This window comes from Xenia sp. Carnegie-2017, unplaced genomic scaffold (assembly GCF_021976095.1).
Source record: "Xenia sp. Carnegie-2017 unplaced genomic scaffold, XeniaSp_v1 HiC_scaffold_16, whole genome shotgun sequence".
Taxonomy (NCBI): domain Eukaryota; kingdom Metazoa; phylum Cnidaria; class Anthozoa; order Malacalcyonacea; family Xeniidae; genus Xenia; species Xenia sp. Carnegie-2017.
Window position 1 is genome coordinate 10044261 of NW_025813469.1, and position 15480 is coordinate 10059740.

Here is a 15480-nt window from a genome sequence, read left to right on the forward strand (position 1 = left end):
ATTTAGAAGTGAAATTTTAATCGTTGAATTTGCAATGAGTCATCCTCATTCGTTCACTCTGTACTATCATAAAGTGTCAAATGCTGCAGGGAATAGTTTTCGTAAGATAGTACGTTACTAGTTCGTGTAAATAGAAAGAAAAGTACTTTCAACTTTGCTTGATTACCTGCTAACTCAATGTCGAAACAATACCCTTCCCGCATTAATATTTATTATGTTAATAATAATCATCATTATTATTATGTATTATTATCATATAGTAATAACAATAATATCCCGTATTAATAATGATTTTTAAAAGTAATTAAACTTACAAACGCATAAGGATATTTTGATCTGAAGGATATCTACACGAATCAGCGCTGAAGTTTTGTAAAAACGAATGCTCAAAAACATGCAAAATCACGTAAAACATGATTTTCACCAATCGTATGCTGAATTTAAGCTTACCCATGCCTCTAACTTTGTCAAAACTTGCAGGCAACGACCTACTTGTGCTATTTATTAATTTTAATTTAGCGAATCGTATGACGTTCTATATGACGAAAATACTTTATGCAATTTCATTCTTAGTTATAAAACTTGCCCCAATTATGCTGGTTTTGTGAGAAATCCTTCAGACTATTTTGACTTAACCAATTGTAATTTTTAATGGATCATTGAAAGAAATCAATAATTTCCTTCATTTTTCCACTATGTCAGAAAATTCTATAATATTATCAAACCAAAAAATATTCCAGATGTTGAATTGTAGGACAAAATATAATTTCCCTTGGTAATAAATTCTTCATAGATAAAGAAAATGAGATTGTAACACCCACATGCTTGCCAAAATAAGTTTCAATTAGTTAATTAGGTAATAATTCTTTAATTATAAGTATAATTAAAGTAATAATCTTTCAAACATAAATTTTAACAGCGATATTTTGCTTTTCATCAACACTGCAATCCATCAATAATTCATTGCATGAGGTACAGGAATCTGGCATTCACCAATAACAGGTGAACAAGTATATGGACGTGGACAGCAATATCCTCCATCGCAGCATTGTGCATATCTAACTGGACAACACATATAACCATGTGCACCTTGTCGATAACGGCAACACGTTTGATAGTCTTCACAATATTCACGTCTTGAACATCGAATCATCTTTAAATTCTGTAAAATAAAGTAACAATAGCTCGTTTACATAACTCAAAAGTTTGAGTAAAGAAGCTACCATAGTTGATAGAGAATCCAATTTTTTTTACAAACACAAGGTTAAAAATCATGTTTAGTTTAATAATGACATGTAAAATTATATAAATAAGATGGAAAAACAGCGACGAAAAGCAGTTAAATTTTAGTCTCTTTGTTTAGTTTTGGTAGCTGAATGAAGTTAACTTTATTGAAGAAAGGAAGTCGACAGACTAAAATGAAACCTTGTGAGGAAGGTCCATTTACTTTCAATTAAAGAATATAGTTTTGAGGAGCGTACTAGATGTTCTAATTTGTGGCCACAACATCTTATTTGTCACAATGAGTGTAGAAAACATAAACACAAGGGCGAAATTAGAACTCTAATTGGAGGGGGTGGTAAATATTCCTATATTTATCTCTGCCAGGCTGGTTTCGTTTAAAACTAACACCCCAACGAAAGAAAGTAGTTGAGCAGAGCTACATATATGAATGTTCACACACCTCAATTAGCGTTCTAGTTTCGCCCCCGGATACAAGTCAAAATTTAATGTCCTCTTAATGGCCAGAACAATGCCTAAAAATTTGTAAGTTTTTAGTAATTGAATAACGTTATAAAGTAAATGGTTTAAACCCGGGAATATCGTTACATGTTTGTAAATGTAGATCGTCCAGGTTGGTATAGTCCTGAGAAGGACTGTTTTTGTTGTTGTTGACTGACGATGCGACAACCTTAGCGGTAGTCATCTTTAGAGTCAAATGACGTTGTAGTTTTTTGACTTTGAAGATGACTACCGCCAAGGTTGTTGAAATGTCAGTCAACAACAACAACAACAGTCCTTCTCAAGACTATACCAACCTGGACGATCTACATTGAAAAAGAATAACGGAATCTATAAACCAAACAAAAAATCATTTGCAAATGTCATTCGAAGGAAAAACACTCCGAAAACAGTTTAACTATCCAATTTGACGATACAATTTGAAACGATTTCTTCTTTACTGAGAAAAACTAGAAAAGTGAAAGTCAACCCGTGCTAAACAGCAAAGATGAAAATAAAAGAAAGTTTCGTTTAAGGTTAAATAATGCCATAAAATAAGCCTTTTACTAACCTCGCTTCTCAGTCTTTACTAAAAAAAATCAGACATCTCGCCTTACGGGCTCGGTCTGTACAAAAAGACGCCACTCCTATAATTCTCCGTAAAGACCTCGAGCTCTTTTATTAAGGGCCTAGTATTGATATTCTGAATTTGTTTGTTGAGATTAGTTTTAAGTTTTTTGATGCACATTGCTTCTTTGTGTTTTAAATAGAAGGAATGCGCGTAGATAAATCTTAAAGAAGCCCTTTGACCACAACAATATAATAAATTTTTTTCACATCTATCTCTTTTGTCTATACACATGTTATGTATCATATTTCTTTATAAATGAACTCTATGTAAATCATTTACAGGTTATTCGGCATGACGATGGCATAATTTTGCCGAAACATGTGTACATTACAAAATTTAAAGAAAGTTGTCGTATATCACTTTAAATACCTCATTTCAATCGTGCTGCTGCGAAATATTCTAAATTACTGGCACTTCTCATTTTCGCAAAAAATTCTCATTTTTGAGTCAGGTTATATGAGACACTTTATCGAAAGTCTTGAGTATTTTATCACGAGAGGTATTACTAGAGTGTTAAAATTTAATGCTTTAAGAACATTGCGAAAATGCTTTTTGTTAAAGACGAAATCGTGTCGGTGATCAGCCGATCCAAACATGGTAACGCAATAAAGTCATTAAATGCTTATTAATTCTCAATATTTTTAAGATTGTTGCTTTTTAAATACATAATGAACTCCACACAAACCCTAGCCCCATGGATATCCCGTAACAGTGACGTATGTAGCTAAAAAAGTTGGGCATGCTCTATAACATCGAAGAGTACAGACGATTTATGTATTTAGCAGCCCTCAAGACAAATTAATTAAATTTTGTAACTCTAATTTTTCATACATAATACATGCAAACAAACGTTTATTACTCGAAGGCATGTGGGCATCGTCGTAGCTGTGTTTTAGAGCAGTTGTAAATATTCCAATTTGAATTCACATCTAAATTTGACTATAAAACAAGTTAGATCATGTTGCTTTATAATTGCGATAATTGCAAGTCTGTCGTTTGCTGCTTGACGAAAATACTACAACAACGAATCACTCATGCGTGGTATATCATACATGATGCCTTTACGATAGCCGCAATTCGCACATGTATTATAATATAGATAGGTTTTTGATAAACAACAATACTACTTTGCCTAATTCATTGTTCCATATATGAAGAATAAAAAGGCAATAACAAGGAGACACTGGAATATTATCCAATAGAAAGGTCGTATTTTCTCTAGTAATTATTATGGACATTCCTGCTCATAAATGGCAGGAATGAAGTCGAATTGCATGCGAGAAAGTGAAAAAGAAACTGCATTAAAAACAGATTTGCTGCTAAGAAACTCCTTAAAATCTTTGTAACTTGATACTAAAGAGAAAACAAATTTTTTAAAATTTTGTCTTAAAATTACTTGTGTTCTTGTGTGTACCTTAAATTACTAGAATTGATTATGTTCATTTTTTTGTTATATTTAGTCTTGCCGTGCTGGAAGAGCTAGACCGCTAACTACGCCACTGTCCCTTAAAAATTCAAACTATTTATTAATAAGAAAAAATCTTACTGTCACAAATTTCGTTTCGGGTGTGGTGATTAAATTAGAAGACTTTAGTGCATAACAAGAGCGTAATGAGATTGGGAAATAGGCATAATTAATGCTTTTGTCAAGTATTAGCTACTGGCTTATACATGGATATATTGTTTTCCGGTGACATCGATTGAAAGTATCCGAATATACATCAAAATTTTATATATTTTTGGTAATATCAAAGTTTCAACATTTACCAAGTAGTAATGCATTTATATGGATTTTTTATGCCAGAATGGCAGCTCGTTACCAAAAACACTCTATCAAATTATTTTTCTCTGTGTAAAAAAAGCAACAGGAAACGATATAAATAATTATGCATTTGGTACAGTCATTATCCCCAATGAATTAACTAGAAATTAAAATTTTTAAAAGATCTCATTAATTCAACTCCTTTGGGATTTACTATTGTGTTACACAATATTAATTAAAGAAAAAACAATTCCAAACTTAAAAATAATGTCATATCCTCATTTTTAACTTAAATTTCTTACGCAAAAGCTTTGTAAAAGCAAAGCCAAACATTAAAAAAAGGTACTGATATTTTTCATAAATGCAACGAACATGCACAATTGTATGATTAAATCTATAGCAAGGAAGAACAAATAGCTGATCTTTACTTGCAATCATTCTCTGGAGATTTAACAAACAATGTTACTCGCCCATGCCTGCTGGTGCCAAAAAGAGCACAGATAAATTATTCTTTTGTATCGCACCACCAACATGGCTGAAATTCAAGTCAATAATTGCTGGCAAACATGCAAAATGATTATTAATGATTTAACACGGCCTTTCTATAATAAAGCAGTGTAGCACTGTGGTAGTGTAGCACGGTAGCAAAATATGCAACAATAACTAAAAGAAAATGGCAAAACACTTTTCATTTCACAGTCAAAGCGATAAGTTTTAGCATCATGCAATAAAGAAGCTTTGACAATGAAAACGCAATGCATAAAACGACAGACAAGCCATAACAAAATTTCGGTATTTGTCAAATACCATAAACATGCTTGGAAATCATTTCGACAAAAACCCCTAAAATTAAGTGTTGTTGTTTATAATTTATAACAAACCTTCTCGTTGCCATTCAATGATATTTTTGTCGTTACTCCTTTTATATGTTGAAAATATGCATTTCCAAGAGAGATGTTCACGGCCACTATTATCGCGATGAAAAGGAACGATTTCATTGTAGCAAATTATGATCAATAATAAAGGTTTCAACTGAACACAATTGTTTGAAAGACATCAATAAAAGGTCCTATGAAAATCATTGTACCTGTTAAAATTCATATGATGATCGTCACGTTTTTGTTGTAAATGTGACATGGTTGTCATGTGGGTTTGATGACATGTTTACTATTGTATTGCAGTAAGTTCTTAAAATAAGTCCAAATCCATCATATGAAATAAATGTTCAAGAAGACATTACGAGCGCTGTAGTACAAGTTTACAAAACGACAAAAATCGATGGAAAAATTTCCAATTGTGTAATATTAATTCTGTGAGTATGTTTTAAGTCTTAAATTATAAAAATTTCTATAAGTCAAAGTCAAAAGTTCATAGTGCAAAATTAATAGTAATGATATTACATAGTAAAGTTAAATGACTATCAATGACTGGGTATATCATTATCACATACAGTGGCGTAGCTAGCCGTCAATAAAATTTCCCGCAAAATAACTTCAACATTATTATTGTTAAAGTTGATGACAAGTAGCTTTTTAAAAGATTGATTTACTTACATATAATTATTTGAAAAGAATGTAAACAATATATTAAGCTACGTTTGTCAACTAGAATTTATTCTACGCTTATAGCTCGACATGTTCATGCTCTCAAAAATCATCATAGCCATCTAGTATATTTCAGATTGGATGAAAGAATCTGAGCGTGCTCAAACGCGACGTTTTACACTTTATCGAAAGTCTTGAGTATTTTATCTCGAGAGGTATTACTAGAGTGTTAAAATTTAATGCTTTAAGAACATTGCGAAAATGCTTTTTGTTAAAGACGAAATCGTGTCGGTGATCAGCCGATCCAAACATTGTAACGCAATAAAGTCATTAAATGCTTGTTAATTCTCAATATTTTTAAGATTGTTGCTTTTTAAATACATAATGAACTCCACACAAACCCTAACCCCATTGATATCCCGTAACAGTGACGTATCTAGCTAAAAGAGTTGGGCAAGCTCTATAACATCGAAGAGTACAGACGATTTAGGTATTTAGCAGCCCTCAAGACAAATTTATTAAATTTTGTAACTCTAATTTTTAATATATAATACATGCAAACAAACGTTTATTACTCGAAGGCATATGGGCATCGTCGTAGCTGTGTTTTAGAGCGGTTGTAAATATTCCAATTTGAATTCACATCTGAATTTGACTATAGAACAAGTTAGATCATGTTGCTTTATAATTGCGATAATTGCAAGTCTGTCGTTTGCTGCTTGACGAAAATACTACAACAACGAATCACTCATGCGTGGTATATCATACATGATGCCTTTACGATAACCGCAATTCGCACATGTATTATAATATAGATAGGTTTTTGATAAACAACAATACTACTTTGCCTAATTCATTGTTCCAAAAAATGGATTAATTTCTCCATAATAGTGGATAGTCTGCTATTTTAAATGCAAGAATAAAGCTTATTTGAAAATGCTAGTAATAAGCACCACTAGCATATTAACCAATAGAATTGCAGGGTTTTTGTAGTTATTATAATTTATTTACAACTGTTTTTCCTCCTCATTTCAAATGGCAGGATTATAAAGCTGAATAAAAAGGCAATAACAAGGAGACACTGGAATATTATCCAATATTGTTATGCTTCCATCGTAATTTATAAATCCCCAAAACCTTAAGTGAAGAATATCTTTATATACGTGGGTTTTACCTTTTTCATTATGTATTTGTTCCACATGATTTTTTATTTTGTTTAACATTCGTTGTTCATGCTTAAACAAATCACCGTAATAACCATTGACTTTATAACTGGTGGTTTTGATCAACGTTCCATTTCTTGTGCAAATTGAATTCACAGATGTTGTCGACTTTGATTATTTATACGTGAGATACAATGAACAAATCAGCAATCAAATTCAAAAGTTGTTAGTAATGAGCAAGATTTAAACGGTATATACGTTTACCTCAGTACGCAAGTTTTCTTTGTAGAACAACAAATCTTTGAAGTATATATGGTGATGATATACACTTGTCACTTTTCTGTAATTTTGTTTAACTTGAGTAACAATGACGCCTCCTAGTACTAGATAAGTCCAAAAGATTTAACGTATAATGCTACATAAGGTCTGTTCGATAGCCAACACCAAACCAACAGCTTTCGATCTGTTCAGTTATTTACACTTTTCACGACTTCCCTTTGATCAAAGATAACCTCCAGAATAACCAATGAGTTTGGCTGCTGGTTATGAACAGAAAAGCTTGCTTGAATAAAAAGGGTCGCGATCAAAAGTTCCATACCTTGTGCAGTAAATTCACATATCTAACACCTAAGGGGAGGGGACATAAATAAATTTGCCCTAATAATAAAAATGTACGATTTAGCACTCAATACCTGCCATTGGCATTAACATGGCTAGGTACAACTTGCCTCATAATAAAGAGTGTATGGAGAAACGCGTCAAACGTTCCAATTAAGAAAGCAGCAATATGGAAATCGTCACTGTGCCCCGCCAATTCCGTCCAACCATGGATGCAAAGATGACAAAAATAAATCTATCTCCATTGATTAGATAGATGGCAGTTGTGCACTAATCGATGTGCTAAATATTTACAATTGTATGCAAATGCACTACTGGTTGCTCAAAAAATAGATGTTTTAGTAAAAATGCATCCATTTCTTGCATTGAACTCTGTTAATGACTTTCGTGCTTTAATACAACAGAAGAATTGGAAATGGCATTTGTATAGTGAGGTTTTGGATGCAAAAATTCCAGACACAGAATTGTCAAGTGACAATGAGTCAATGAAGTAAATGAACATTGAAAATTAACAAGTATAGCATCATGATTTCACATGTTTCTCGATTGAGCCTTGTCTTTGTATTATAACACCTCTTGTAGCAAGCTTCAATATTCTGTCAACTTGCATAATTTTTCATACAAGAAAGTTGTAATTTGCTTTGTTTACCTCTCTATATAAACTGTGAGACAACGACTTGGATCAAAATACCAGCGGTAAATTGCTGTACTTTAAGTAAAAAGGTCGACTAAACAAAAAAATGGGAGCGATCTTTATCGAAAAAATTCTAAAAAACTGCGGGTTTTTGTGAGTGGGAACAAAAAAATTCGAATTTAGCTTGTCAAAAACAACAGAATACCGTTCATAAAATTTAGAATGGTGGCTACGAAAGTAAATGTTTTGAGGCAACAGGCAACGGACTAATGCGTAATTTTCAGAATTTCAGTAGCACTGTAACTTAATCGTTCGATACTTTTGGCTATAATATAGTTGTACTTGTCGTAATTCACGATATACTTGAATACAGGGGCGGATCTAGGATTTTTCGAACATCAGTCGTAAAACGTCGAAGCCGCTCCGCACCTGGGGGGGTCTGAGGCATTCTCCCCTGAGAAATTTTGAATTTCAGAGCCTTGAAAATGCCATTTTCAGCGTTTTAGAGCAATACAAAATGTATTTGTGGGCATCGTTTTTGCGTAAAAACAACACATTTTGCTTACGTTTTTTTCAAAAAAAATAAAATGAAGTGAACAATACTTGAATGTTTTGCCAAATATTTAGGCTCATTATCATGCCAAATATATAGCTCATTAGCATGTCTAGGAACGTAAAATTTATTTTACAATAATGCTATTCAAAAACAGATATAGTCTTTAAACATTTCTACCAAGTTGTCAGGCATAAACCCCCCTAGAGACACCCATTCAAACCTCTATGTAATGAGTTTAGTTAAGTTAGAAATTTGGTACTACAAGTGACAGTTCATAGATATAGAAAAGCTCAGACTTCAAACCATGCAAGTTTATTGTAACCCTTTACCCATCTCCACATCAGTGCCAGCAAATTCACCTTTTGAGAAAAAACTCAAAATTTTTTTCTGCCAAAGGTTAAGCAAAAATTATCAGAGTGAAAATTTGCAGTTAAGGACAGCTTATTGCCATAAATGTTTATTAGGCATTTCACTTAACTACTATCTTCTGCAAGGTGTGCTATATAGCAATCACTAGTAGCATTGTATTTGCAAATACAAACAGAATGTAACCAACATGTCTTTAATTATATAATTACATGAATGTTAAAATTGGTTCATGTGTCATGCTTACTGGTTATGATAAATATCTTTTCATATGATCAAAGCTTGTTTAAATGTAAATCAGAAATAATTTAGTTTAGAAATTATAATGATCATCAGAAAAATTACCTAGTGATCATGAAAAATACTTTGCTGTTTTGCCAAATTTCAAGGTTAATCTGCATACATAGAAAGACATTTTTACTTTATGGAAAATGCTTTTCATACATCAATAGCCCTTTGGAATTTATGGCAAACAATCTGGTATGAGCCGTAGATTAACACACCTTTACATCTCTACATGAGGTGTTCAGTTAGAAAAGGGACAATATGTGACATGGGACAACATTCCATGTATGTGAAATACTCAGGTTTAATACCATTCCAGTCAAATTGTCAAAATAAAAAGCTTCATGGATCAGAAGACTCAAAATCACAGGTTATAGTAAGTAGGTTCTCATGTAATCAATGTTAGTTTTCTCAAATCTTAAACAATATGTAGTATAACTGTCCAATGATTGAATGATCAATGATCATAAACTGAAAAACCCCAAACATTTGTTTATGATAAAGTAAATAATAGTATGGCTCCTTATGGCTACAGATTTTTGTCCATTGAAATATATTTGCAGGAATGTAGGATTTCGCTGCCGTATAACGGCCACGATTCCCAAAGCACTACAGAAATCATAGCTAAAAGTCCTTCGTCAACAACAATTTTAGAAGCATCGATCTGCTTACCATACGCCATATTGACATAAATCGCATCACACACTCGCATAATTGACTTTGATATATTACATTCATGCATACACTTCACTTGTCTTTTACTTACGATTTTGGATGTAAAGTTCTGCTGATAAAACTCAAAACAATGTTGGCTTGCTTTTGAACATCAATGACTGAAATGTCGCTCGTGAGATCGTCTTTGCCAAGCATTTAAAATTTATCCATAAATTTCCACCCTCTTGAAAAAATTCACATTTTGGACAGCAGCATTCATGTCAATATATGAATTTGTAAAAGTTTCCATAAATTCCATCTGATTGTAGTTTAGTTTCTATCATGCTTATAAAAATTACTATAAAACGATCAAACATTCAATTCAGACAGTGAGCTTGACTATGTTAGTTCAGTTGGCTATCAGTCGAAATCCGTCAAACCAATCACAATAAAGCAAAAATTCAAATGAACCAATTGTAAGATAACAATTGGACTCCCTTATACGTCCGGCCACCCTTATTATAAGTCGAGACCATTCCAGACTGTCCACTGATCTGGCTATTGACCAATAAAATAAGCGTTCATAGACTCCTTTATCCGTCGAACCAGTCAAGCCACCCCGCTTATCAGTCGGTTATTCCAGGTCAATTAAATTTCAACTGATCTGGTTACCAACGAGATATTCATTGGATTAGTCATTAGTTTTCAATAATAAATAATGCGGGATTTTTATCACGAAGTAAGTGCGATAAGAAAATAAGAATAATTAATGAATTTTTAATTAATACGAATAGGTAATTTTTCAATTTCAAACATCAGTCGCGCGACCGATTTGACATACTCTAGATCCGCCCCTGCTTGAATTCTCGAGCCCAAATCGCGTGCGGCTTCTAATCACAGAAATATGAGAAAAACACGCTAGAAGTTGTATTAGAAATCAAAAGAAATGATAAAGGCTATGGCCAATAAGTGTTCCCACATGAAGTTCACAAGTCGGCAAGTGACAAAGGCTTGTATTTTATTACAATTACATAACGATGTGTCATGTCTGCTGCGAATTCTATTACTACACAAGTTCTCAATGTAGACTGTTATAGCAATTATTATACATGTGAGTAAATAGTTATATGTAGTGTAATGTTTAAGAAAAGTAAAATCTACGTACCTTGCTTCCTCATATGACAACGTAGATATAATTTTTTGTATTACTATCAATAATCCAAAACATCAGAGCGAAAAATATTTGCGTGTCCACATGCACATTACAAATTCGAACAAGCGAGCAATCGCAAGGCAAGTGCTTCTTCTGTGCTTGGCCTGTCAGTTGTCATGTTACTGTGACATTTGTAGGTGTGTCTAAACGAGGCATTCCATCCTGGTCGTAAACAGCAAGCGTGCAAGCGTAACTAAGAAATCTAGTGTTTCAACGGAATCTTTTATTAGGTGTTTGAAACAAACTTTTGACAAATGTTTTTGGATTTATGTTTTGCGTGAGAATAATATATACGTTTGTTTTTTTTTTATTTCAACTGCTTACGTAAAAACGTTGGCAATTATTTGTCTACAAACCGGTGTATGCAATAATTAGATGCTTTTTCATGTTTCATGTCAGTTTTGAAATAAACAATGAAATAAATAAATGCTTAACACTGAGTAGGGCTATAACTCTTTCAAATACGCCATTTTGAGCTATAACTTCACCAATTAATTATAAATTGGTCATTACACATTGCAATGACAAAGGCAAACAGTATAATCATTCAACAATTGGTTAAAAACTGTTTAATAATAAACATGAAGTTGTTCCAAAGGAAAATGAATTAGTCGAAACGACCAATTCCGTTTGATCAATAAAATATATGATAAATTAATTTATTTAAATTGGTAGCTGAGAGAAAAATTAGTTGTTTTAACATTAATTTTTAACATTGTACGTATATGATATTGTGAAAGTATTTCCAAATTATTTCAAATAAATTGTAAACAATGGCTAACTACAACCATCATCAGACTTTTTTAGTTGAGAAACAAAATGTTACGTCAGACACATGAGTCACAAACTCAATTAGGTAAAGCGGGAGTACCAAGACCAGAAATGAGCTCTTTTTACTTCGCTACAAGAGAATCTTTTTGACCGTTGAATTTTTTTTACTTTTACAAGAAGCCCAGAAGATTTGTAGAGTCGACTAAGGGGGTCAGTGATTATATAAGGGGTCTTTTTATCATGTCATTTGTGAGCCAGCGTGAATACAGGTTGACTTTATTATCCTCAGTTTTTCTCCGTTATTTTTTGAGCTATGTAGAGTTGGTCAACATATGACATCCCAGTAGATATATAATGCAAGCATTATTACATGATTGAGTTCACATGACGGTTCCCGCGCGACTTACTATGCATAAAAACAACGATAATCAATCATCGTTGGTTTGTGTGTTAGTTTTTGGTATCGCGTGAATATCATTTACTATACAAAGAACACATACAGTATTACAGTATTTTGATTACATGTGACTTGGCTTTGATTGTTTAATATATGCATAGTTACTTGTTTTAAAGAAAAACATAACTAAACATAACTACATAACAGACACATTGCATGTGACGTTACAATCCCGGTGATGCATGTATACATCTGGAAGACAAGCAAACGTGACATGTAATTAACAAAGCAATATTATTGTTAAGGGTGATTAAATTTTGTGCAATTTATGGCTGTTCGAAGCGTGCTGATAAGGATAAGGAATTAAGTTTTTATCGCAAACCAACTGTGAAAACCAAAGCGAGCAAAATATTGCAAGATTCACAAAAGGAACTTCGTTCTTTGTGGCTTCGAAGAATGTCTGGCAAACATTGATGATTCTAAATGCACGTATTTACGAGTGTATAGCCTTCCTTTTGTTACTGGTAAGCCAATGAGTTAAAAAATCTTTGTAGTGTTCGTTTGTGTCATTTTATACCATTTGTTAGTCCAGGCGGTGAGTGAGGTAGGTATCACCTAAGCGGGTAATTTACGGGAGTAGGACTATATAGACCAGTTTTTGGCGTAGAACACGAATCCGCATGTTATTCAGTCCGACAAGGCTGCTTTTAAGAGTTATTTCCAGATATTGCGCAACTCAGCCTCATATTCATGCCAAATCAAACGTTTTTAAAATTTAGCTATTATTAATAATAAAAACACAGACGTGATACCTACCTATTAATAATAATAATAAAAAGACGTATACTGGACCAGTTTTAGAATTAGAAGTGCAGTATAATTCAAATGGCAAGACACCCCCCCCCCAATATAGCCTAGTTTTCATGCAAACATATTGTAATTTGATATAAATCTTAACATTAAATATAAATCAACACTACTAGTTTTGATATAGTTTCTTAAAAAATTCAAATCACATACAGTACCTATAGCTGTATCATTCGTCGTCGTCTGAACTGCAGCTGTCTTCTTGGTCATCACTTTCCTCATCGCTTTCCTCATCACGTTCGACAAGTAGCTCGGAAACGTCGTCAGGATATGCTTCCGCGATCCAATCGATGTTCAAGTTCGGGAGCCAACCATGGAACTGGGGATCCTCCAATGACATAATTGGATGCTGTGCTTTTCTCCAAAGCCTGGCCACATAGTTAGCTCTGGTCACATGCTTTCGTAGGCTGCTGCTACATAGTGGTAAAAGAGAAAGGTCAACTACTTTACGCTCTTTGTTTATCTTTTTCCAGAAAATAGCTGACCTTGCCTCGTTAACGTGTTCGATTTTCTTCTCTCCATACAAGAAGCATACAAATCTTTCCATGGCAGTAAACATCTCCTCAAGAACATGCATTTCCATTCCCAACCGGCAAAAAATGTCCAAGAACTCTGGATCTTTGCTCACTTGTTTCCAACAGAAAAGCTTGCCTTTACGCAGAAAGCTTGCCACATAATCATTTCCGGTAAATGCATGGAGGCCAACTAATGCTTTCTTTTGTTGATTAGTTAGACTACACACGTTCAAGTGAAGGAACTTTCGCGTCTTTCCAGAACCGTTGTCGATGTAGATTGCCACATTGCTGATTGGCTCCATTCCAAGTAAAATTATGGGAATATCGATGTCGCCGGAACTTGATCGTACCACACAGGCTATTTGTTGATCATCGCTATGGTAGGATGCATGCTGAATTAAATACACGATCTTAGTATCAGCCTCTTCGTGGTCTGTTGCTAGTTCTCTTACACAAGAAGAACCGTTTTCTGTTATCTTGAGGCAGGCGTTCCCCTTAGCGAAGTATACAACACGTTGTCCTAGTTGGTTCCTATTTTAAACCCACACTTCTTCGATAAGCTCAAAAAGTCGCTCCTTGTTGTATCCGTTACCAAAGAACTTCTTGAAATCAGCTGGTACGCGCACATTCACACTTTTAATAACAAACTTGTCGCCATCACTTCGAAGTTCTCGTTCACTGTTCTTTATCGAACGATCCCTGTACGTATCACATGCAACGTAAACGATGTTATACCGCATTGGAATATCTGACAGCAGTCGTAAAGCAACATCTTTAAACGTGTTCGGTACCTTCACCATACTTCGAATAATAACTGCGTTATCTAGAATTTAGATTCTATGAGCATATTGATCGTCGGAAAATTGCGCGTCGTTTTCAATCAATGATCGTAACGCTGCATCGAACAACACGCTTTTAGCGGTCTTTCTCCTAATGCAATCGCATGTTGCCATGGATAGTGGGACTGGTGCAAGGGGGTAACACAGAGCTTTGTCGATGTTGATCGCAGCATTCTGTTGTTGTGACTTGGCAGCAAGAATACCAAGAATGTCCCGCTGAACAGTTATTTCCTTAGATTTACCTTTCGTCGAAACTTTTAGCTTCATACTTACGTTCGTAAAACTCTTCCATTCCACTCGTTTTATGGGACTGAAATAAAGGGTTTCATTGGCACTTTCTGAGTTTAGTCGCTCAAAGAATGTGTCTCTCGACAATGTTCCACGCTCTTTAACAGACAAGAGGCACTCTGCTACGTCATCAGGTAAATAATTACCGGAGGCAAGGTTGTACAACTTATCGTGGTCCAAGTCAGTGCTGAAAGGATCGATAAAGTCATTCTTTAACACATTTATAATGGCCTTGACGTTATTCTCCGATTTCGTAATTTCCGAACGACGAAAACACTTTCGCGGGTTATTTTGGACCTTGTTTACCCCTGCTTGATTGAGAAGTGCGTCGACATATTCAGCTTGGCATGGTCGTGTGAGAGCCCACTTCTCGTATGCACTATCCAGGGTTGTGAAGTTCTTGATACCACCTATAAAGAGAATGAACAAATACAGTTAACATAAACCTTCAATAATATGCACATGTATATATAACGAAATATTAATTAAATATATTAATGTCATGGAGAAAAAGTACCTGTGGTTTTTGAGCTCTTCATAAACGTCTGCTCTCCTGCACCATCAATACTATCTTTTATTAGGATATGGTGAATCCATAGTAAAAAAAAATTTGTAAGTCTATAAAAAGCATTTCAAGTTTGTTTTCAGTTTAATT

General features: G+C 33.9%; 2 long non-coding RNA genes across 2 annotated transcripts; both read right to left on the reverse strand.

The window, feature by feature from the left end:
- Positions 1-743: 743 nt before the first annotated feature.
- On the reverse strand, positions 744-5201 carry LOC124435820. The gene is made up of 2 exons (XR_006945164.1): positions 4997-5201; positions 744-1162 (listed from the first exon to the last, which is right to left on the reverse strand). It is a non-coding gene; the product is annotated as an uncharacterized LOC124435820 (long non-coding RNA).
- Positions 5202-15198: 9997 nt separating this feature from the next.
- Positions 15199-15442, reverse strand: LOC124435828. The gene is made up of 2 exons (XR_006945171.1): positions 15343-15442; positions 15199-15235 (listed from the first exon to the last, which is right to left on the reverse strand). It is a non-coding gene; the product is annotated as an uncharacterized LOC124435828 (long non-coding RNA).
- Between the last annotated feature and the right edge of the window lie 38 nt (positions 15443-15480).